Source organism: Saccopteryx bilineata, chromosome 8 (assembly GCF_036850765.1).
Source record: "Saccopteryx bilineata isolate mSacBil1 chromosome 8, mSacBil1_pri_phased_curated, whole genome shotgun sequence".
NCBI classification, from domain to species: Eukaryota; Metazoa; Chordata; class Mammalia; order Chiroptera; family Emballonuridae; genus Saccopteryx; species Saccopteryx bilineata.
The window spans coordinates 78,367,541-78,389,334 of NC_089497.1; the positions used below are offsets into that span (position 1 = coordinate 78,367,541).

The 21,794-nt window shown below is 40.1% G+C and overlaps 1 protein-coding gene across 5 annotated transcripts in view; it reads left to right on the forward strand.

Annotated features, from left to right (window-relative positions):
* The window catches only part of TBL1XR1 (TBL1X/Y related 1), a 184,937-nt gene that overhangs the window by 79,899 nt on the left and 83,244 nt on the right, over positions 1-21,794 (forward strand). For 3 of the 5 annotated variants that reach the window (XM_066241863.1, XM_066241862.1, XM_066241867.1), the window contains one exon: positions 16,511-16,584. The exons of 1 other annotated variant lie outside the window; for it this stretch is intronic. The gene's annotated coding sequence lies outside the window, so the exon portion shown is untranslated. Of the gene's footprint in view, positions 1-10,724; positions 10,830-16,510; positions 16,585-21,794 lie in introns of those variants that run through there. One more of the 5 variants, XM_066241865.1, reaches the window with a different exon arrangement.

A 21,794-nucleotide genomic window follows, 5' to 3' on the forward strand; every position in this document is an offset into this window, starting at 1 on the left:
GAGAAAGGAACGCTTGCACTGCCTGTGAGGAAGTTCTGGATGGGAGACAGCAACGGAGTTTTTCACATTAATATTTTGAAATTATTTTGATGTTCTGTCTAGAAGGAAAATAATTTCAGACTGCACAGAATTCTGTAATCTACATGGTATTCAAAACCAAAATAAAGGTACTAGTGTTGAATACTGTATAATTTTGGAGAAGGCTTAATGAAACCTTATTAAATATACCCATTATTTTTATCACTGAAAGTAAATTCTTCCCAGGATTTCAGTGTTGCTGTTTTAGGCACTAGTTTCATTGCTTCTCAGCTACTATTAGGAAGCCAGGAAATAGGAATAGTAACATCACACTGATATTTCTTTAAAACGTGGACATTTGATTAGTACATACTCAATATAGATGGATTATGATGTTAATTAAAAAAGTGGGCCCTGGCCGGTTGGCTCAGTGGTAAAGTGTCGGCCTGGCGTGCAGGAGTCCCGGGTTCAATTCCCGGCTGGGGCACACAGGAGAAGCGCCCATCTGCTTCTCCACCCCTCCCCCTCTCCTTCCTCTCTGTCTCTCTCTTCCCCTCCTGCAGCCAAGGCTCCATTGGAGCAAAGTTGGCCCGGGCGCTGAGGATGGCTCTGTGGCCTCTGCCTCAGGTGCTAGAATGGCTCTGGTTGCAACAGAGCAACGCCCAGATGGGCAGAGCATCGCCCCCTGGTGGGCATGCCTGGTGGATCCCGGTCGGGGGCATGTGGGAGTCTGTTTGACTGCCTCCCTGTTCTCCAGCTTCAGAAAAATACAAAAAAAAAAAAAAAAAAGTGTATTTCTTAGAGGTCAAAAATCTTGAACTACTACTTCTCTCTCCAGTAATATTCTTTTTTCCTCTTACTTTATATCCAATATTTAACCCAGAAATGATACCTTATATTCAGAATGCTAACAGCGGTGTGTGTAAAAACAAAGTTGCACTTTTTTATTTATTCATTTTTATTTAAGTGAGAAGCGGGGAGGCAGAGAGACAGACTCCCACATGTGCCTGACCGGGATACACCCGGCAAGCCCACCAGAGGGCAATGCTCTGCCTATCTGGGGCGTTGCCCCATTGTAACCAGAGCCATTTTAGCACCTGAGTGAGGCCATGTTGTGCTATCCTCAGTGCCTAGGCCAACTCACTCCAATGGGCCATGGCTGTGGGAGGGGAAGAGATAGAAGGCAGAGGGGAAGGGTAGAGAATCAGATGGTTGCTTCTCCTGTGTGCCCTGACCGGGAATTGAACCTGGGACATCCACACGCTGGGCCAGTGCTCTGCCACTGAGCCAACCAGCCAAGGCCAAAGTTACATTTTTGTTTTTATAAAATAAAAACATATTGCCTGACCAGGTGGTGGCACAGTGGATAGAGCGTCAGACTGGGACGCAGAGGACCCAGGTTCGAAACCCTGAGGTCACCTGCTTGAGCACAGGGTTGCTGACTTGAGCAAGGAGTCACTCACTGTGCTGTGCCCCCCCCCCCCCAGCCATCAAGACACATATGAGAAAGAAATCAATGAGCAATGAAGATGCTTCTCATATCTCTCCCTTCCATCCTGTCTCTCCCTGTCAGTCCCCCTCTCTGTCCTTTTGACTCTGTCACAGAAAAACAACAACATGAAAACACAAAGTAAAACATTCTAGTCATTTAGATTGGGTGTATCAACAATTTATTTCAGTAAATCTGGTTCTGTTAAGGGACAACTCAGTGTGTCCCATCATACACAAAATGTAGTAAAGTAACTGTGTCTACCATCAATTACTTCTTACTATCTCAGGTACTATCACCTGTTTGACAGGTGTTATCCTTTTTAGTTCTCATAACAACATCCCTCTGTGGGTACAGTAGTTAAGAGTGAGTTAAAATCCTTTACAGATGAGGAAACAGGTTTAGAATAACTAGCCTAATGTCTCATGCTTAGTAAGTGGTAGAGTCACAGTATTCTTGTAATAGTTCTAGTTCTTTGTAGTTTCTGGTGAAGAATGATGAAGGTGAATGGAAGGCCATGCAATATTAGTAAGTGACTGCAAGAATATAATTGAAGAATTGTAAAGAACCAGGCATTTTTTTTCTGGCAGTTGTATTTTGTAATACAGAAGAAATGGCCTGGCATAGTATTATTAAGTGCATGTGGAAAAGAGCAGGGAGTCTGGTGTGGTTAGAGGAGAATAGGACATAAAATATTCACAGTATTAGGAGAAGGGAAAGCAAGAAATAAAAGTGATAGGAGGAATGAGATAGGGATATAATTTCATAGTAGCTACCAGTAAACCTAGAAGATTTGAAAATGCATACACAGCTCGTTAGTAAGTGTGTAGGAGGCATCTGTATTCTTTCAGGTTTGATTCCCTCTAGTGATAAAATGCCAATAGAACAAATTTGCCTTTCCAGGATCTTGGGGTCAGAAACTGATGACAAAAGGAGTCCCTGCTCATTGTAAGCTGTCTGATATGTGCAATGTTTGTCTGTAGAACAGTGAAGGAAAGCACCAAAAATAAAAACATCTCTCAACTCTTTCTCAGCAAGTCCTGGCTGTTCACACTTCCTTTGCTGCAGTTCTCTGCTTTCTTTCCCAGTTCCTCTATTCTGGCCTAAGGTAATCAGTGGGATCAAAGTCAAACCACACAGCCTGAAAGAGCGAAATTAAGGAACTGCCTTTTAGAAGCAACTGTTCTATTTTAAATTGGCACCTGCATTTGTAACAGAGTAGTACTGCATTAAAATGGTCTTAAAGTGTTTTACCAAGATGTGATAGTAGTTGTGATAATATGTACAGTATTTCAGAGATAAGTGTGGTTGTTAAAAATTGGTCATAGTTCTTTTTCTTAGCATTTTGAACAAAAAATTATACTTATAATATTCTGAATTTCAGATATGGTTTGCATCAGATGCAGTTTGCATTTGTCTTTGTTCTTCCCAAATTTTATTTTATGAGAGAGTAAAAAGCAACCTAACAATTTTGTCATTGATTTTTATAATACCTGTGTGGATAAGGTCTTTATTTTAACCATTAGCTTTTTCTGGTGAGAGGGATATACTTTAAAATGTTTTCCATGCTTTGTTCTAGGCAATCTAGTATTATAAGGCTGAATAAGGAATCCTTCAAGGTACGCAGACCTTTTATTGAAAGGTAATAGGCATGTAAAGCGAGTATCTGCAGTGGTGGTAGAGCTTAGGTAGGATTTAGAGGACCTGTAATTTAATTAGAGGATACAGCATGTCCAAAGTCATGAGAGTATGGGGGTTTGGAGGACTAAAAACATACTTGTGAGGTAATACCCTAGACATAGAATGTAATAGTGTTTCAAGATTGATTAGCTGTAGGAGATGAAGGAGGACAATGAGCCATTATTTTTAGCTTGGGTGAGTGGGAGGTTGGAGCGATACACAAAGGTAGGGATATTGGAAGAGGAACAAGTTTGGGGTGGCAGATGAATTAGATTTACACATAGTAAGTTTAAAATGCTTTGGAGACATCTCTGGGGGAATATGGGAGAGGAAAAAACTTTTCTGTACCCTCCCAAGTTCTTTCAGATGGTCTAATAATTAAAGCTACCTGAGACAGGTTAACGAGAAAATACCCACATTTCATTACATACATATGTATGGGAACCCCACATACATAATAGAGTCAGAACCCCCACATATGAGATGTTCAAAGACAGAAAGTTAAAATGAAGTTAATATTCTGAATTAACTCTGCGTCGTGAGTTTTTTTCATGCTTGTTGACCCCCGGGAGTGAATTTCACTAATTTCAAAAAGTGAAATTAGTTCGTTGCACTTTTTTTTTTTTTTTTTTGTATTTTTTGAAGCTGGAAACGGGGAGAGACAGTCAGACAGATTCCCGCATGTGCCCGACCGGGATCCACCCGGCATGCCCACCAAGGGCAACACTCTGCCCACCAGGGGGCGATGCTCTGCCCCTCCGCTGTGACCAGAGCCACTCTAGCGCCTGGGGCAGAAGACAAGGAGCCATCCCCAGCGCCCGGGCCATCCTTGCTCCAATGGAACCTCGATGCGGGAGGGGAAGAGAGAGACAGAGAGGAAGGAGAGGGGGAGGGATGGAGAAGCAGATGGGCGCGTCTCCTGTGTGCCCTGGCCGGGAATCGAACCCGGGACTTATGCACGCCAGGCCGACGCTCTACCACTGTCGTTACACTTTTATTGACTTAAAATCATGTTTTTTGGATAACCAATTTATCGAAACAAGAAGAACATACATTGCTTTTTTATTTAATGTTGCCTTACATATTTTTAAAATACAAATTTTTGCACGATCGTACTCTGGGCGGTCAGAAGGTACCAGGACCTACGTGAACGGTGGTGCTCCTCAGATGGGTAAGGAGTGAGGGAGGCCCCTGAGGGCTTGAGGGGGAGGAGGTCATTGCAAGGTGGTCAGAGGAGCGGATGTTCAGTAAGTAGTGGTTTGCCCTGCCATGCAGATATGGGTAAGGCCCCTAATTTAAATTCTTTAAGGGAGAGGTAAAACTTTCTTACAAGCACTGGGTTCTTGATGGCCTTTAGCTGAAAATACTCTGCATGCCGAAGTGGCACCCTGTTGGACAGGCCTGATTTGAACCCCTACAGGGAGATGATTGCAGTTGGCTTCAAGGTCAGTAGACCACTATTTTAAAATTATCAGACAAATTGAGAGCATGTCCTTGATGGATTGGGTACCCTGGGAGCTATGCCGAGGAGACTATTATAAGAGGATATTAGTTCCTCTGTGCAGCTCGGGGTTTCTCAGCCAGGTTAGACTCCATACCCTTCTGTTAGTTCTTGCCCCTGGTACCTTGAGTAATCACGTGTGGTCGGGGGAGGAGGGTGTGCAGAGTCCTGGATTGCGTGTTTTGCTGACCTGTCTGTCCTGATACTAACTACCCTGATAGCCTTCTTGTCCTATAACCTGAGTAAACAGGTTCTGGGTGTGGCCTTCTTAGAGTTTGTGAGTTCCTCTTCATTGAGTCTACCTCATCAAAGTACTTTTCATCTATTTGATTAGCCTGGACTTGAGCTTGATTGGCCAGTGAGCAGTCACAACAGATTTTCATCCTCTTTATGGGAAAGATATTTTCTGGGTTATTTTTCCTCTTATAAGGAAGAGGTAAGATTTTGTTGCTACTCCCTTACCTTCAGAGATTTGCCCTCCATTAATCTCATTTAGTGCTCGTTGGGATCCGGGATTATATATATTTTAATGATGATATAAATTACAAGTTTTAAAGATACTCTTACTTCTTTCCAGTTTACAATCGAAGGTATTGAAAAAAGTTTAAGCCAGTGTTCACAGTTCCAGCTTTGTGTGTTTGCACAAACCATTTTCATTTTCTTCCTCTTTGTTTGCTCTACTAGAGAGTATTGAACACAGTGGGAAAAACCAGACACGACCAGAGGTTCTTAAGCATGTTTGAAGAAGTGTTGATCTGTATCTACATTTGTGTTTCATTATTTTCACCTAACTAGGTATTTATGGTAGTAATGGTAGTTAAATAAATGTACGTAGTACTAGGACCAATGTAAGCATTTGCTGGATATTTAGACGTGTCTGTCTTCTAAACTCTAGTAGGATTTAAGTGACCAGACATTTCATTTCATTGGCATTGTTTTTGTTTTTCAGTATTATGTGTCTTGAAAAAGTTTGAAGCTTTTTTGATGTTAATTTTGTAAGAATGCTTGTATGAAAAATAATATGACTGCACAGGGTCTGGGTGACAATTATGAAAGTTTCTCTAATTTAGCATATGTTCTGGTTTACATTGGATAACTTTTCTGATGACCTCCATAATATTACAGTGCTAAACATTTAAATACTCCTGTCATTCATAATTAATGGCTAATACCTCTCCTAGGAATTACAGCTTTATAATATACAGGAGATATAGGATAAGCAAAAATGGATAGTTTCGGAAGAAATTGGTGTAATTGAAACATAAACAACCTATTTTGTGAATGTGGATGTTCTAGGTATAGTTTCCAACACTAAGGTGACAACAAGATAAAGTCCATTTTCTTGCATGATTGCCTGCAGAGAACATAGAATGTACGATAGCTACCTGATATCTTGCCAGCTCTCAGTTGAAATACAAACTAGTTCTGATCATTCTACTTACTGCAGCCTGGAGACAAGAACTCCTCCCTCCTCCCCCAAACTTTTGAGTCCCCTACCCCTTCTCAGCTTTTTTTTTTTTTTTCATAGCGCATGTCACTATCTGTGTGCTCCATAATTCTAAATTCTGCTGGCATTTAAATTCTGGGAGGGCATGGGTCTTTATTCACTGATCTGTTTTAGTAAATTTTGTTCAATTGTTGGTAAAGGGCTAACTTAATAGTAACAATATTTAGTAGAGAGGTTAATATACTTTTCTTCCTTTTTTTCCCTCTCTTCTGTCCTTTCTCCCCACAGTTCTGTTGTCTGATGCAGGATAAATCTTACTTACAATCAGGTAAAAAAAGAAAGGAAAACCCTACTATATAACTTGGCTTTCAGATAAACATGGGTTTTAAATTACATTACTTCCTGGCCTCCTGAAGAAGAATTGGACTTTCTTCTTGGTGTGCTATTTTTGATTTTTTTCTTGTTTTTTTTTTTTTTTTTTTTTTTTTAGTAACTAATGCATTGCTAATGGAGAGAGTTCATTTATAGTAGGCAGGTCCTTGGTTGTTAATGGAATCTTTGGTTGCTTTGATATTAGAGAACTTGAAAAAGATAAGAACATTAACAGTTTGTCTTAAATATAATTTAGTCTATAGATTTATGGATTGGTTTAAAAAACTAATTACATTGGCCCTGGCCGGTTGGCTCAGTGGTAGAGTGTCGGCCTGGCTGCAGGAGTCCCGGGTTCAATTCCTGGCCAGGGCACACAGGAGAAGTGCCCATCTGCTTCTCCACCCCTCCCCCTCTCCTTCCTCTCTGTCTCTCTCTTTCCCTCCCGCAGCCAAGGCTCCATTGGAGCAAAGTTGGCCCAGGTGCTGAGGATGGCTCCTTGGCCTCTGCCTCAGGCGCTAGAATGGCTTTGGTTGTGGCAGAGCAACGCCCCAAATGAGCAGAGCATCGCCCCCTGGTGGGCATGCCGGGTGGATCCCGGTCGGGCGCATGTGGAAGTCTGTCTGCCTCCCCGTTTCCAACTTCAGAAAAATACAAAAAAAAAAAAATAATAATACCCCCAAAAACAAACAAACAAACAAAAACTAATTACAAATACACAGTTCACTTGTTCATTCCCAGATTTATCTGTAAATTATATCATGATTTAGGATTGTTAGAAAATGTGAAGACATCTTTTGCGGTCAGACTTTAGTTTACATTATAGAAGGGGTTTTTGGTATCTGATATTAATTATATCAGAAAGCTAAAATATAAGCTCAGTTTCTCTTAGTTTAAAATACATGTAATAACTCATTTCTTTCACTTACTACTGGGTGAACATTGGATAGTATTGGCAAAATTTATGGGTAACATTTTAATTTGTTGCCTCTGTTTACTCTGGTCAAGAGGATCCATTTCCAGGACCACTCTGTTATTTCTGTGGCTTTGTTGTTGTTGTTTGTTTGTTGGTTTTTAAAATACTTCCCATAACTGTTTTTATAATATCATGGAAAGTCATTAACAGCTTCTTGCTTAGAACCTAAAGTTTTTTCTCTCTCAACACTATATATACATTCTTAACTGTTTTGTGCCCCCCTTTATTTTTATTTATTTATTTTTGTTTTTTGTTTTTGTATTTTTCTGAAGTTGGAAACAGGGAGGCAGACTCCCACATGCGCTGGACCGGGATCCACCCGGCACGCCCATCAGGGGGCGATGCTCTGCCCCTCTGGGGCGTTGCTCTGTTGCATCCAGAGCCACTCTAGCGCCTGAGGCAGAGGCCACAGAGCCATCCTCAGCGCCTGGGCCAACCTTGCTCCAATGGAGCCTTGCCTGCGGGAGGGGAAGAGAGAGACAGAGAGGAAGGAGAGGGGGAGGGGTGGAGAAGCAGATGGGCGCTTCTCCTGTGTGCCCTGGCCGGGAATCAAACCCGGGACTCCTGCACGCCAGGCTGACGCTCTACCACTGCACCAACCAGCCAGGCCCCCCTCCCTTTATTTTTGACAGAGACAGAGAGAGAGAGAGGGACAGATAGGGACAGACAGACAGGAAAGGAGAGAGATAAGAAACATCAATTCTTCCTTGCAGCACCTTAGTTGTTCATTGATTGCTTTCTCTTCTGTGCCTTGATGGGAGGGGAGGGCTACAGCAGAGTGAGTGACCCCTTGCTCAAGGCAGTGACCTTGAGCTTCAGGCTAGTGACCATGGGGTCATGTCTGTGAGCCCATGCTCAAGCCGACAATCTTGAGGTTTTGAGCCGACAATCTTGAGGTTTTGAGCCTCTGCATCCCAATCTGATGCTCTATGCACTGCGCCATTGCCTGGTTAGGCTCTTTTGTGCCCTTTTAAGCTATATAGCAGTTGTAATTAGCTGATATTTATTAGTCCTCTGTGAGAAAATATATTTAGGGATTTAATAGGATTGGTACTCTCTTATTTTTAAATCGTAGTTAAAAAAAATAAAATAGCCAAACTGTATCCCTGTTGTCAAGTTGTCTAATACACCATCTCTGCAGAGTGGAGCATTATGTAATTAATAGGCTCCTTGTACCGGGCACGAGTCTGTGGGGCTGCTCATGGTTTCATGGATGTAATGTGAAAGAGCTGAGTTTTCAAACAGAAAGAGCCGAAATCCTTTGTTCTTTCCTTCTTACTTCCACTGTTTTTTAAATGTCTGAAGATGGCAGAGAATATTGAAGTTTTAATACTCTTTTTTGATCGAACTTCATTATTATGTATAGTGCCACATGGTATGCTCAAATGCCTTAGAAAACTTTCTTCCCATAGGATGATTACCATATTTTTCGCTCTGTAAGACGCACTCCCCCCCCCCCCCCCGTGTGAATGGAGGGGAAAATGCCCATGCATCTTATGGAACGAGTGTTCATTTTTATTAGCTGCTGTGGGTTCCTGGACAACTAGAAAGAAGAGTATTTGAGCATTAAAGTCTCTTCTCATTTGTTAATAACAGTGCTAATGGTTGTTAATACTGCTGTTGAGTTTACATTGTTGAAATATTGTGGTATATTTTATTAAATTTTTTAACACACCATTTGATTCAGAATATTTTTTTTTCTTATTTTCCTCTGTAAAACCCTAGGTGTGTCTTATGGAGCAAAAAAATACGGTCTATAGTTTTAGGAGAGAGAAGCCTTGATCTGTCACTTTTTTTTCCTGTTACTTTAAGAAACAAACAAAAACAGTCTTTACCTCATTTAACCTAAATGCTTCATCCTGGATCTGTGGAAGTTTGTGTGGTCTGAATTACTTTATGGCCAACACAGTATCCTCTGTTGCTTTTTTTGTGTTTCTGAATAAAGTTTTACTGGAAACAGTAATACTCGTTTATTTAAATATTGTCGCTGGCTGCTTTGCACTTTAATAGCAGAGTTGAGTACCTTTGACAGAGACCATGTGACCTGCAAAATATTTTCTGGCCATAGCTTGACAGCTCGGACATCTTGGTATAGCGATGACTGGAGAGTAAGTAAGAAGGAGCATTCGTACCCACCTAGTTTCAGTGAGTGCTTATTGTAGTTGGGCGATGGGCAGGGAGAGGAGCAGTGTTTTGTATTGAAGTAAATAACCATTTAAGAAGGGTCGTCTTCTTTTTTTCCATGACCCCTGAAATGGGATAGGGGTGTGGGGGTGTGGGATGCATGAGCCTTTATCCCCTTTGTTTGTATGTTCTGAGTGAATCAGTCAGACAGACAGCATGTATTTCCTGGTTTAAATGTTTGCTTTTAAATTGGTGCAACAGTCAAATTGAAAACAATTCAATTTGGCAAACCAACATCAGGTGAGAATTTGGCAATTTTTACAATTATGAATATGTCATTTATTTTATTGTATACTTAGAATGAATTATGTTAGAAGATAGGCTATCCCTGTTTTTTAAAAAGAATGTAGTATTTCTGAGAGCCACTTTAACTGTGGTAGTTTAACGAGCCATTTGTTTTAACTTACTGAAGGTAAAGCATATGTATCAATTTAAAAAATACAAAGTCAAAACAATAGGTTTTTAGTTTTTTCATGTGAAAACCTGTATAGACATTCTCTTAGTAAGGACACACAAGAGTTACTTCTTTTAACTCTTTCAGTAGTAGATAGAAATATAACATTTAAAAATTTGGGACCCAGGCCCTGGCAGGTTGGCTCAGCAGTAGAGCATCAGCCCAGCATGTGTAAGTCCTGGGTTCAAGTCCCAGTCAGGGCACAGAGAAGTGACCATCTGCTTCTCCGCCCCTTCCCCTCCCATAGCCACAGCTTGAGTGGTTCAATCAAGCTGGCCCTGGGTGCTGAGCATGGCTCCATGGCCTCGCCTCAGGTGATGAAATAACTGGCTGCTGAGCAACAGAGCAGCAGTCCCAGGTGGGCAGAGCATCTCAGGGTTGGAGACACGCCAGGTGGATCCCTGTCAGGGCGCATGTGGAAGTCTGTCTCTGCCTCCCTGCTTGTCACTTAATTAAAAAAAATGAATTAAAAATTTGGATCCAACACCTAGTTTATTTAATTTTTTTAAACTATTTTTTTCATTTTTATTTTATTTATTCATTTTTAGAGAGGAGAGAGAGAGATAGAAAGAGAAGAGAGAGTCAGAGAGAAAGAAGGGGGAGGAGCTGGAAGCATCAACTCCCATATGTGCCTTGACCAGGCAAGCCCAGGGTTTCGAACCGGCGACCTCAGCATTCCAGGTCGACGCTTTATCCACTGCGCCACCACAGGTCAGGCCTTGTTTAATGTAAATATAGTTTTTCTTTGTGTCCAAAGTATTTTAATGACAATTTTTATTTTATTAATCATTTGCTGGCATTTTTTAGTTAAAAGAAATAATTTAAAAGCTTATCCCTTTCTGTTACAAAGTGAAAGTTGAAGACTTAGGTTTTCAAGTGTGATTGGCTCTCTGCTTAAGCGAGAGGCCACATGTATCTATTGTCACTGTATTGTTACGCTGGTTAGGTATGTTCATTTTTACTCAGCGTGGTCACACTAGCCAAGGCAGCTACAATGTTCAGGCACACTCCAAATATGATTTGAAGGTAGTATCAATGATTAACCTTTTCTTTGAGTAGTTATGCTATCATATTAACTCACAAAAGACAACAAAACTAGACAGTGTAGTCATGGGACACAGCAGAGCAGGATGTGAATGGGCAGTTTGTGTCTTGCACAGAAGTACACAGCCAGAGGGAAGTGGTGCTGACATGCTGGGCATGCTCTCACCACACAGAGTTCCCCATGTGGGGCTGTGTCCTCTCAGATGGGAGGGCTCCTTTCATATCTATGTATTATTTTTAAATGATTGCATTTGAATCATATGCTGGGCACTATTGAGCACTTTATAAATATTGTTATTCAACTCGACTATTTTACAGAGGAAAGAACTGAGGTATGGAGAGGTTAAGTAACCTTAGTTTTAGGTCCTGGTTGGGAGCGAAATCTAAGCTTTGTGGCTCTGCAGTTCAGGATCTGAATCTTCTGTGCTGTAATAGGGCTTCTCTGTTTTTTCTAGTTTATCCTGCTTGATTCTGATTTGTACGAAGGTGCTCTGATGACAGCACACTGGAATGCCACATTGGAAGGAATTGGCAGGGCACGTACCACCTTGTGGGCAAATGAGTTTGTAAAATCTGTACTTTTTGAGTTTGCTTGCTTTTATTGTTAAAAACAGCAGCGCTGGTCTGAAATTGCTAAATTACCTTCCTGCTTGGGAAGGGCCATTGTTATGCTAATGTATGCTGGAGGAGGGGGTGTTCGTGAGCTCAGGTAGTTTTTTAGAAGGAAGAAAAAGGAGAAGAGAAAGAAGCCAAGATAGAAGGGAAAGAGAGAGAAGCAGTTTTTCAGAGTAAGAAGCCATGTTGGCCGATGGAGAACCAGAGGTGGCTGAGACTGGTGGGGGCCTTTGAAAGGGAAGTGTTTTCCCGCTTTTGTTTACTTGCCAGTGGGTTGTGAGGCTAGAATAAAGAAATGGCCCACCATTTTTTGGCTCTGCTGTTTCTTTACCGTTTGCCCGAATTCAATGAGAACCTGCATGTTTATGGCCGTGACAATGATGGCAGCGACTACTGGTCATACACACCCCTTATCTTCACCTATGATGACTTCCTATCCCTGGTGGGCAAACCGCGGCTCGCGAGACACCTGCGGCTCTTTGGCTCCTTGAGTGTGGCTCTTCCACAAAATACCACATGTGGGCACTACCTCAGTAAGGAATGTACCTACCTATATAGTTTAAGTTTAAAAAATTTGGCTCTCAAAAGAAATTTCAATCATTGTACTGTTGATATTTGGCTCTGTTGACTGATGACTTTGCCGACCTAATTGAATGTGATATCTGGGTTTTGTTGGAACATTTCTATTGATTTGTGTAACAGTTTTTTTAAGAGCAGAAAAAATATCTTTCTATAATTCCTACCTACTTGCTTACAATTCTATTACATGAAGCCAGTCTCACTTTGTCTTTATGTGTCTCTATGTAAATGCAGGTGCCAGCTGTGCTCCTTCTGTTCTCTTACTATGGTAACTCCCTTGTTTGTGGTCTTACTGGGTCTCTTTCTGTCTGAGGTGTTCTCATTATTATTGTTCCTTTTCTAATTCCTTTTTAGGAAAAGGGTTTGAGTTGAGTTGTTAATCTTAAAATTAAATTAATAAAATGTTTAATTTACTTGATATAGTGTGTCTCTCACTCTAGTTCTGAGAACCACTCACTTTGCTATTCTTTATTTGAAAGAAATGATTCTTTGGGACCTCCTCATCAGATTAATAATTAGAATCTGACTAGTAAAATTTCTCATCCTGCTTTTTGGTGCCCTCATTGGAATCATGTGGGGGAGCTTTAAAATGCACCAATGTGCAGATTTGACCCTAGACCAATTAAATCTAAGGGAGGGACCCACTCTGTTGCAGTTAGGTTAGAATCTGGTAAGGTATTTCTGTGGGACACAGTTAACCGAAGACCCAGCATCCCTGGTAGAACTGTTTTTGTTTCTTCTTGGAATGTCTTGTTCAGCAGACTGATTTTTGTGTCATCCTAGCCTAATTATTCAGATTTTTAGTCTCTTGAATCAAATATTCAGTCTTTGGGAAGGGTGAGAAACCTAGTAAGATCAAGGAATTATGTCAGGTTTTTTTCTTTTAACTTGTTAAGTGCCAAGGTATTGTTTATGTGATCTGAAGCAAATTTGGAGAAGGCTAAGTTTGATTTTTTTCCTCATCCTGTTATATCTTACATCCTTACACTATTCCTGCCACCTCCCATCACCCTTCTACTTGTTTCTACCAAACTACTGTAATAAATGTTTAGCTGCTAACAGCTTTGTGTTAAGAAGAAACAGTGTAATACCTGTCATATTTCTAAGGCATCATAAATTATAAGGTGTACTATTAGTAACAGTTTTTTGAAAGCGAAAAAGAAATTAGTTACAGTTATACATCATTAATGTACCAATATTTAAAAAGTTACTGATAACAGCCTGACCCGGCAGTGGATAGAGCATTGACCTGGGAGGCTGAAGACCCAGGTTTGAAACCCTGAGGTCACCTACTTGAGTGTGAGGTTACCAGCTTGAGCGTGGAATCATAGACATGACCCCATGGTCTCTGGCTTGAGCAAGGGGTCACTGACTCAGCTGGAGCCCCCCTCTCTCAGTCAAGGCACGTTTCAGAAGCAATCAGTGAACAACTAAAGTGCTACAACTACGAGTTGATACTTCTCATCTCTACCTTCCTATCTGTCTCTCTCTCTTGCTTAAAAAAAGAAAGGAAAAAAGATGTTCATCAAATCACTATTGTGATTTTTCCCTTAAAGCAGTGGTTCTCAACCCGTGGGTCGCGACCCCGGCGGGGGTCAAACGACCAAAACACAGGGGTTTTCCGATGGCTTTGGGAGACCCCTGTGTTTTGGTCATTCGACCCCTGCCGGGGTTGCGACCCACAGGTTGATAACCGCTGCCTTAAAGACTGTAATCTAGCCTGATCAGGCAGTGGCGCAGTTGGATAGAGCATCGGCCTGGGACGCAGAAGACTCAGGTTCGAAACCCCACGGTCACTGGCTTTTAGCCCAAAGGTTGCTGGCTTGAGCAAGGGGTCACAAACTCTAATGTAGGCCCCCTTCCCCTCCCCCCTTCCCGATTAAGGCACATATGTGAAAAAGCAATTTGAACAACAAAGAGGCTGCAATGAAGAATTGATGCTTCTCATCTCTCTCCTTTCCTGTCTGTCTGTCCCTTCCTGTTTCTGTCTCTGGCACACACCCCCACCCCCACAAAAAGACTATAGTCTAGCAGGAAAAGTTAAATGAGTGAGTGAAGAAAACAAGGAAAGAGAAAAGAGAGAAACTGAGATTTGAGACATACTTGAGTGTGGTGAGAGAAAGACTCACTGACCCACAGAAAAGGAAGGGTGGAGTACCAGGAGAGGAGGAAAAAGACTGACCACTGGGGTGACCTGATTCGGTATTTCCCAGAGGTGGGTGTTTGTGTTGTACACATCCAGTAGTGAAAACAAGTATCTGTCCTGTTGGAGCTCAGTGCTTTATTGGTCTGTTTATGTTCATTTTAAATTAAAAACTTACTTATGTTTAATGTAAGTGTTCAAATATATACCCCTGTTGTTGGCTTTGGTATCAGTTATGTATAACATAGGGAATGCTGAGGTGGCCGGTTCAAAACCCTGGGCTTGCCTGGTCAGGGCACATACAAGAAGCAACTTGAGTTGATACTCCCCATACCCCTTCTTTCTCTCCTCTCTCTAAAAAAACAAAATCAGTAAATTAAATCTAAAAAAACCAATAGTAACAAGAAAATGGTAGAGCCCCTCCAGCTACTAGAATGAGCTTTTCCTCTGCCATAATCTCATCATTTTAAAAACTGAGATTATCAAGCAAGCTGCCTTCACTGTTGGTATCGATGAGCCGTGCTCTAAGAGTAAGTTGTGCTTTGAGATATTAGTTAATGATGCAAAACCATGATTAAAGGACATTTAGAAGGTAAGAAACTAGAATGTTTTAAACAATATAATAGCACTGTAAATAATCTTTCTAAAAAAATTTGGTTTTTTGTATTATACAGTGTACATAATTCAGTAGCACATATGAACTATTTATAAATAAGTAGAATGAATATATGCCCCAACTTTTTTCTGATAAGGGTGCTCTGCAGATTTTTGGATAACAAATTGCCCTATGTGGCTCAAAATTACAGCTCAAAACATGAAAATTTTCTAGTAAAATAATTGATGTTCATAACAAACAGCCCTGAGGTAAACAGAACCTAGCAGTAATGTATATAATTTTTGTTGGGACTCAGTCATGATATCTGTAGAACATTCTTCAGTGGGTGGTGGAAAGGATCTACCAACTAGCTCAACAAGTGTTTTGTACCAAAAAGCACTGGGACTCATTCCTCCTCTTGGAACACCAAAGGTGAATGGGATATTATATGTCTATGTAACCACCTGTAATTTCAGTTAAGTGTGTGACATTTTTAATAAATGTGATTTTAATTTCTAGATTTTCTTATAATTTAAGTTATATAGTAGCACTAAAGTTTTATATGGCTGTGGAGTTGGCAGTCAGCACCAGTGAGAGTTCCAGTCAATTAAAGATAAATCTGAGAGGTCCAAACTTCAAGGAATTAAATATTTTGAGTTATTCAGTGTATTTGCTTAGTTATCTTTTTAGTATATCCTTACTTAATTTACTTGTTAGGTGACTGAGGTAAAGCTCTTATATTCCTTTCTGTGGCATCAGCTTGTGTGCTTAAGAAAACTGCTCTGCCCCAGTACATGGTGGAACTTGCACTGCTCAGTGTCTCCTGTGGGAGTCACCGTTCTGGCAGGGTGTGTGGAAAACCACTTGTATATTTACCTAAAGGTTTATGGAAAATAATGTGCTGTGACCTAGCAATTTAGAAGACTGGGTAAACTCTGTACAATGTAAACTCTTAAAAGATTAAAGTTCAATACAGTTTCGTTGAGATGGTTTCAAATCCAAGCGTGTATTTCTCTTTATTAAATAGAATATAAAGACTGTAAGTTTAATACCGTTCTTCAAGGCTCCTTGTCGTAGATTACTAACATACTATACTGGACCCTTTTACAGGAATATTTGCATAAATTGAGTTGAATCTGGGTCAGTTTGAGCAAACTTACCTCTTGAGTCTCATTTTGTTCATTGTGCCAATTTTTAAGGAATGTTTTAAAGATTCAATGCCTGCTGCATGTTATGTACTCAGAAATTGCTTTTCTTGTGTATATTAATAATTGCTTAGGGGAGAAATATAGTCACAGGTGGAGACCTTAAAGACATAAGTGAAGAGTATTTTGTACATACAGCATTTGGCAGGAGGAGTCTTTTAAACGGAATTTGTTTAGGGTACACTGAACATTCTACTTTCCTTTCTCTTAGCGTCAGCAACAGCAGCTTGTGATTGGCGGTACCAGATACTCAGTTGTACACCCCACATCAATGCACTGCCAATGGTAAGAATCTTCCCACTCTGAATGCTGAGTGTTCTAATTGCTTTTTAGTATTCACTTATTTTTTAGGAATCTATTAAACATTTTGAAAGTTTCTCACACTCTCACAAAATATACATGTGTTCCCAAACTAAAGAAGTGTTTTTTTTAATGTGTAATTTAAGGTACTTAAAGTATTTTTTGATTATTTAGTATAAAAAATTAAAAAGGCAGATCCTTGTTTTGAAGCTTTTTATTTTCTATAGATTTATAACCTCTTTGTTAAGGTCATCGGGATGGAAAGTATTATTGTGTAATGATAACCCTGTATTTTAACAAGTAGACTATATTTTGTGAATAGAATTTTCATGTTAAACTTATAGCAGCAGTAATAGCTTCTGTTTTTGTCCACTTTATCATAGTAGTCTGTTTTTGTATATTTATAACAATATTAATAGTTGCCTGTTTTTAGCTAGTAAATAATTTTCAGGAGAACCATTTTTATCTAAAAAGTGTCATTTATAGAAGCCTTTCTCTGTGGAATAAAAATCTGTCAGCTGTGTGATAATAGCAGAAACATCACTGGACTCTGTAGGAGTTGGTATTTGCTTTCTTTCTTACATGTGTCTTGGATGATCTTGGCAAGTACTCTTATAAAATTCAGTGATAGAATTGGACTAAATTTCCAAAGTTCATTTCTAGCTGTAGGCCAAGTGCTGCCATCACTGTTAATTAGAATTCAGAATGATTCTCTCTTACATAAAGTAATTCCTTACCTAAATATTGGTACTGTGTATTTGGGGATCAATAAATAGCAGGAGAATTAAAGTTTACTTAAAAAAATTAATTAATATATATTTCAAATAGTGCATCATCAAAAATTTAAATTATTTTTACTTAATCAGATTTTTACTTTAAACACTTAAATCAGGGATTAAGGTTTATAGAATTTTGTGGGAAATGACAGATGCATTAATATAAAATAAAACTAAAAGTTAATTAGAACCAGGATAAAAGGGTGAGATAAGTTATCTGTGAAAATATTCCTAAGAGTGATCCATTTTAAAGATGGATTTGTCAGTATGTTGATAGGAAGAGCATTTCCTTTGTCTAAACTATTTTGTGAATTCTTATGGGGGGGGGGAATGACTTCTCTTTACCATATCCTCCCCTGCCCTCCCCTGCCCTCCCTTAGCAGTTGATGGGGAATGTTGGGGAAAACAGGAATTTTTTTCTTTTTTCTTTTTTTTTAGGAATTTTTTTCTTTTTTCTTTTTTTTAAGGAATTTTTTTCTGTTTTTGTCTAATTCAAAGGATTACATGTTCTTCAGTAATTTCTGAAACACTGGCTGGGTTCTTTAGGCTGGTTATGTGACTCATTAACTATGATTAGCTGTCATTAGATCTGCAGTTTCCTCCGGAGCTCTATAGTTTCTATTGTAAGCAACAGGCAGCTCCATGGTAAATCATCTTTGGCATTTGGAGTGTCTGCCCTTGATTTTGTTTGAAGTTCACATTTGAAACCTGTTAGTTTACTAGGTTATTGGAGTCTTAACAATTTGTGACATAGTCCCCTGAGAATTTGTTTAAGAACAGGCTCTTGGTGTCTGAGCTATGGGTGCCTCTGCAACTGGCTATCTCATCTGAATGCCTGTTCTCAAGTGAGGTTTTTTGTTTATTTTGTTTTTGGTTTTTTTAGACTTTATTTATTTTAGAGAGGAGAGAAGGAGGGGAGAGAGAGAGGGAGAGGGAGAGAGAGAAAAGGGGAGGAGCAGGAAGCATCAACTCCCATATGTGCCTTGACCAGGTAATTCCAGGGTCTTGAACCGGCGACCTCAGCGTTCCAGGTCGATGCTTTAGCCACTGCGCCACCACAGGTCAGGCTCAAGTGAGGTTTTAACTTGTGCTGCTCACATAGGCTGTATGTTGTTTTGTTTTTGGAACAGCTCATTGACTGTATTTTAAATTCGATCATCTCACATTTGCCAATTTTGCTGAAACTTGTTTTTAAGTCATGATCACAGAAATTTATTTATGTTAGTGTTCTATATATGTGTGTATATTAAAGACGAAGTACATAAAAACCATTTCTACACATTTGTATGCAATGCTTGTAAATTGATACATACTGGCCCAGAATGGTGGTTTTTCTATGGACTTGAGGAATGTTCCAGTGTTCAGGGTTATGCCTGTACTATGATTTCATCTCTCCCTGAACATACCATAAAGAAAAGCTTTGTGGGAACAGTTGACTCTACCCCCCCCCCCCACATACACCCTCAACTTTGTTCTTGATGTGATGATAACATTTATTTTTGTCTCACTGTTCACTTGCCTTAAGTACAAGTTATTTTAGCTCTCATTATACTTTGAATCATCATGATTTACAGCTACTTTCCTATATAAATGATTTTCTCTTAATTAAAAATTTTTTTTCCATTGATTTTAGAGAGAAGGAGGGAAGGAGAGAAACATCAACTCGTTTTTCCACTTAGTTCCGTTTAGTTGTACCCTCACTGGTTGCTGCTTGTGTGTGCCATAACCAGGGATTGAGCCTGTGACCTTGGTGTGCTGGGACAGTGCTGTATCCACTAAATCACCTGGACAGGGCCCCTATAAAATGTGTTATATTCTATTCTTTAATTATCTTATTGCATTAATAGAACCCATTGGCCAACAGGTGTGTATTATTTCAATTTTTTATTTTGAAAAATTTCAAACACACGCTAGAGAGAATAGCACAATAAACTCTCACCCAGCTGAAGTAGTCACCAGCTTTGTTTCATTTAACCATCTTGTGACCGCTTACCACTCCACATGCCTGATTAGTTTGAAGCCAACACTTTATCACATTATTTCATTTATCAATATTTTAGTATGTATTTATTAAAAAATATGGACTATTTAAGAATATTTACCACAATACCATTATCACACTAAAAACTGGCAATTTTTTATTTGAAAAGAAATTTAAATATACTTTAAAAATTGTAATAAAACAAAATTTATTTAAAAAATTTTAAGTGTGCAGCTAGTATACATATATAGTGTTAACTTTATTCACGTTATGCAAAAGATCTCTTGAACTTTTTCATCATGCAAAATTGAAACTGTACCTGTTGAACCACAACTCCCATTTCTCCTTTTTCCCCAGCCATTAGCAAGAACCAGTTTACTTTTTGTTTCCATGAGTTTGACTACTGTGGTAATCATAGAGTATTTTTCTTTTGTGACTGCCTTATTTAAATTAGCATAATGTCCTCTAGGTTTATACATGCTATAGCATATGTCAGGATTTCTCTCTTTTATATGGAATAATATTTCATTGTATGTGTGTATCATATTTTTTCTATTCATTGTCAGTGGACATTTAGGTTGCTTGCATCTTTGACTATAGTGAATAATGCTGCGACGAACATGGGTGTGACTTTGTCTCTTTGAGATCCTACTTTCTTTTTTTTTTTATTTTTATTTATTTATTTATTTATTTATTTATTTATTTATTTATTTATTTATTTATTTATTTATTTTCTGAAGCTGGAAACAGGGAGAGACAGTCAGACAGACTCCCGCATGAGCCCGACCGGGATCCACCCGGCACGCCCACCAGGGGCGGTGCTCTGCCCCCCAGGGGGCGATGCTCTGCCCATCCTGGGCGTCGCCATATTGCGACCAGAGCCACTCTAGCGCCTGAGGCAGAGGCCACAGAGCCATGCCCAGCGCCCGGGCCATCTTTGCTCCAATGGAGCCTTGGCTGCCGGAGGGGAAGAGAGAGACAGAGAGGAAAGCGCGGCGGAGGGGTGGAGAAGCAAATGGGCGCTTCTCCTATGTGCCCTGGCCGGGAATGAGATCCTACTTTCAATTCTTTTGGCTATATACCCAGGTGTGAGATTGTTGGTTTATATGGTATTCTGGTTACTTTTTATATTTTATTCTTTTTTTTTTTTTTTAATTCTGAAGTTGGAAACGCGAGGCAGTCAGACAGACTCCCGCATGCACCCAACCGGGATGGGCAATGCTTTGCCCATTTGGAGTGTCGCTCTGTTGCAACCAGAGCCATTCTAGTGCCTGGGGCAGAGGCCACAGACCCATCCTCAGCGTCCGGGCCAACTTTGCTCCAATGGAGCCTTTGCTGTGGGAGGGGAAGAGAGAGACAGAGAGGAAGGAGAGGGGGAGGGGTGGAGAAGCAGATGGGCACTTCTCCTGTGTGCCCTGGCGGGAATTGAACCCAGGACTCCTGCACGCCAGGCCGACGCTCTACCACTGAGCCAACTGGCCAGGGCCCTGGTTATTTTTTTAAGGAATCTCCAATTGTGTTCCACAGTGGTGGCACCATTTTATATTCCCAACAATAGTGCAAAAATGTTCTGATTTCTCTACGTTCTGTCCAATACTTGCTATTTCCTGTGGGCTTTTGTTTTAGATAATAGGCATCCTAATGGGTGTGACGTGATGATACTAATTTTTTTAATATCACCATATAGCCTTTTAGTTTGTTTTCCCCATCTGCTCATACATAATGTTTTTACAAAATTATAGCAAAACCCACAAATTACATTTGGTTGAAATGTATCACTAATGCTTTTAACTCTTTATTTACTAATTTTTTCCCTTTTAAGAAAAACCCTGTAAGAGTTCCTCATTCTCTATTTCATTAATTGCATTTCTGTAGGAAAATGCCCCTCCATTTTGTATTTCAGTAAATTGGTAGTTATATATAAAAGCTTAATCTAATTCAGGTTATTTTGCTTTATTAGTAGGGGTGGGTTAGGGCAGCAGAATATTTCATGGGTGTCGCTAAGCAATTCCCTGGAAGCACATAATATTTGGTTGCCTCTGTTTGTTATATTAGGTCCCATTGCTGATCATTGCCTTGATTATTTCCATGAATGTTGGCATCCTAATTGTATCAAGTCTTTATTATCTGTGATATTTCTACACAGAGAAACTTCCTCATCAGATACTCATGATTCCACCTTTTTTTTTTTTTTTTTTGTATTTTTCTGAAGCTGGAAACGGGGAGAGACAGTCAGACAGACTCCTGCATGTGCCCGACCGGGATCCACCCGGCATGCCCACCAGGGGCAACGCTCTGCCCACCAGGGGGTGATGCTCTGCCCCTCCGGGGCGTTGCTCTGTTGTGACCAGAGCCACTCTAGCACCTGGGGCAGAGGCCAATGAGCCATCCCATCCCTAGCGCCGGGGCCATCTTTGCTCCAATGGAGCCTCGGCTGC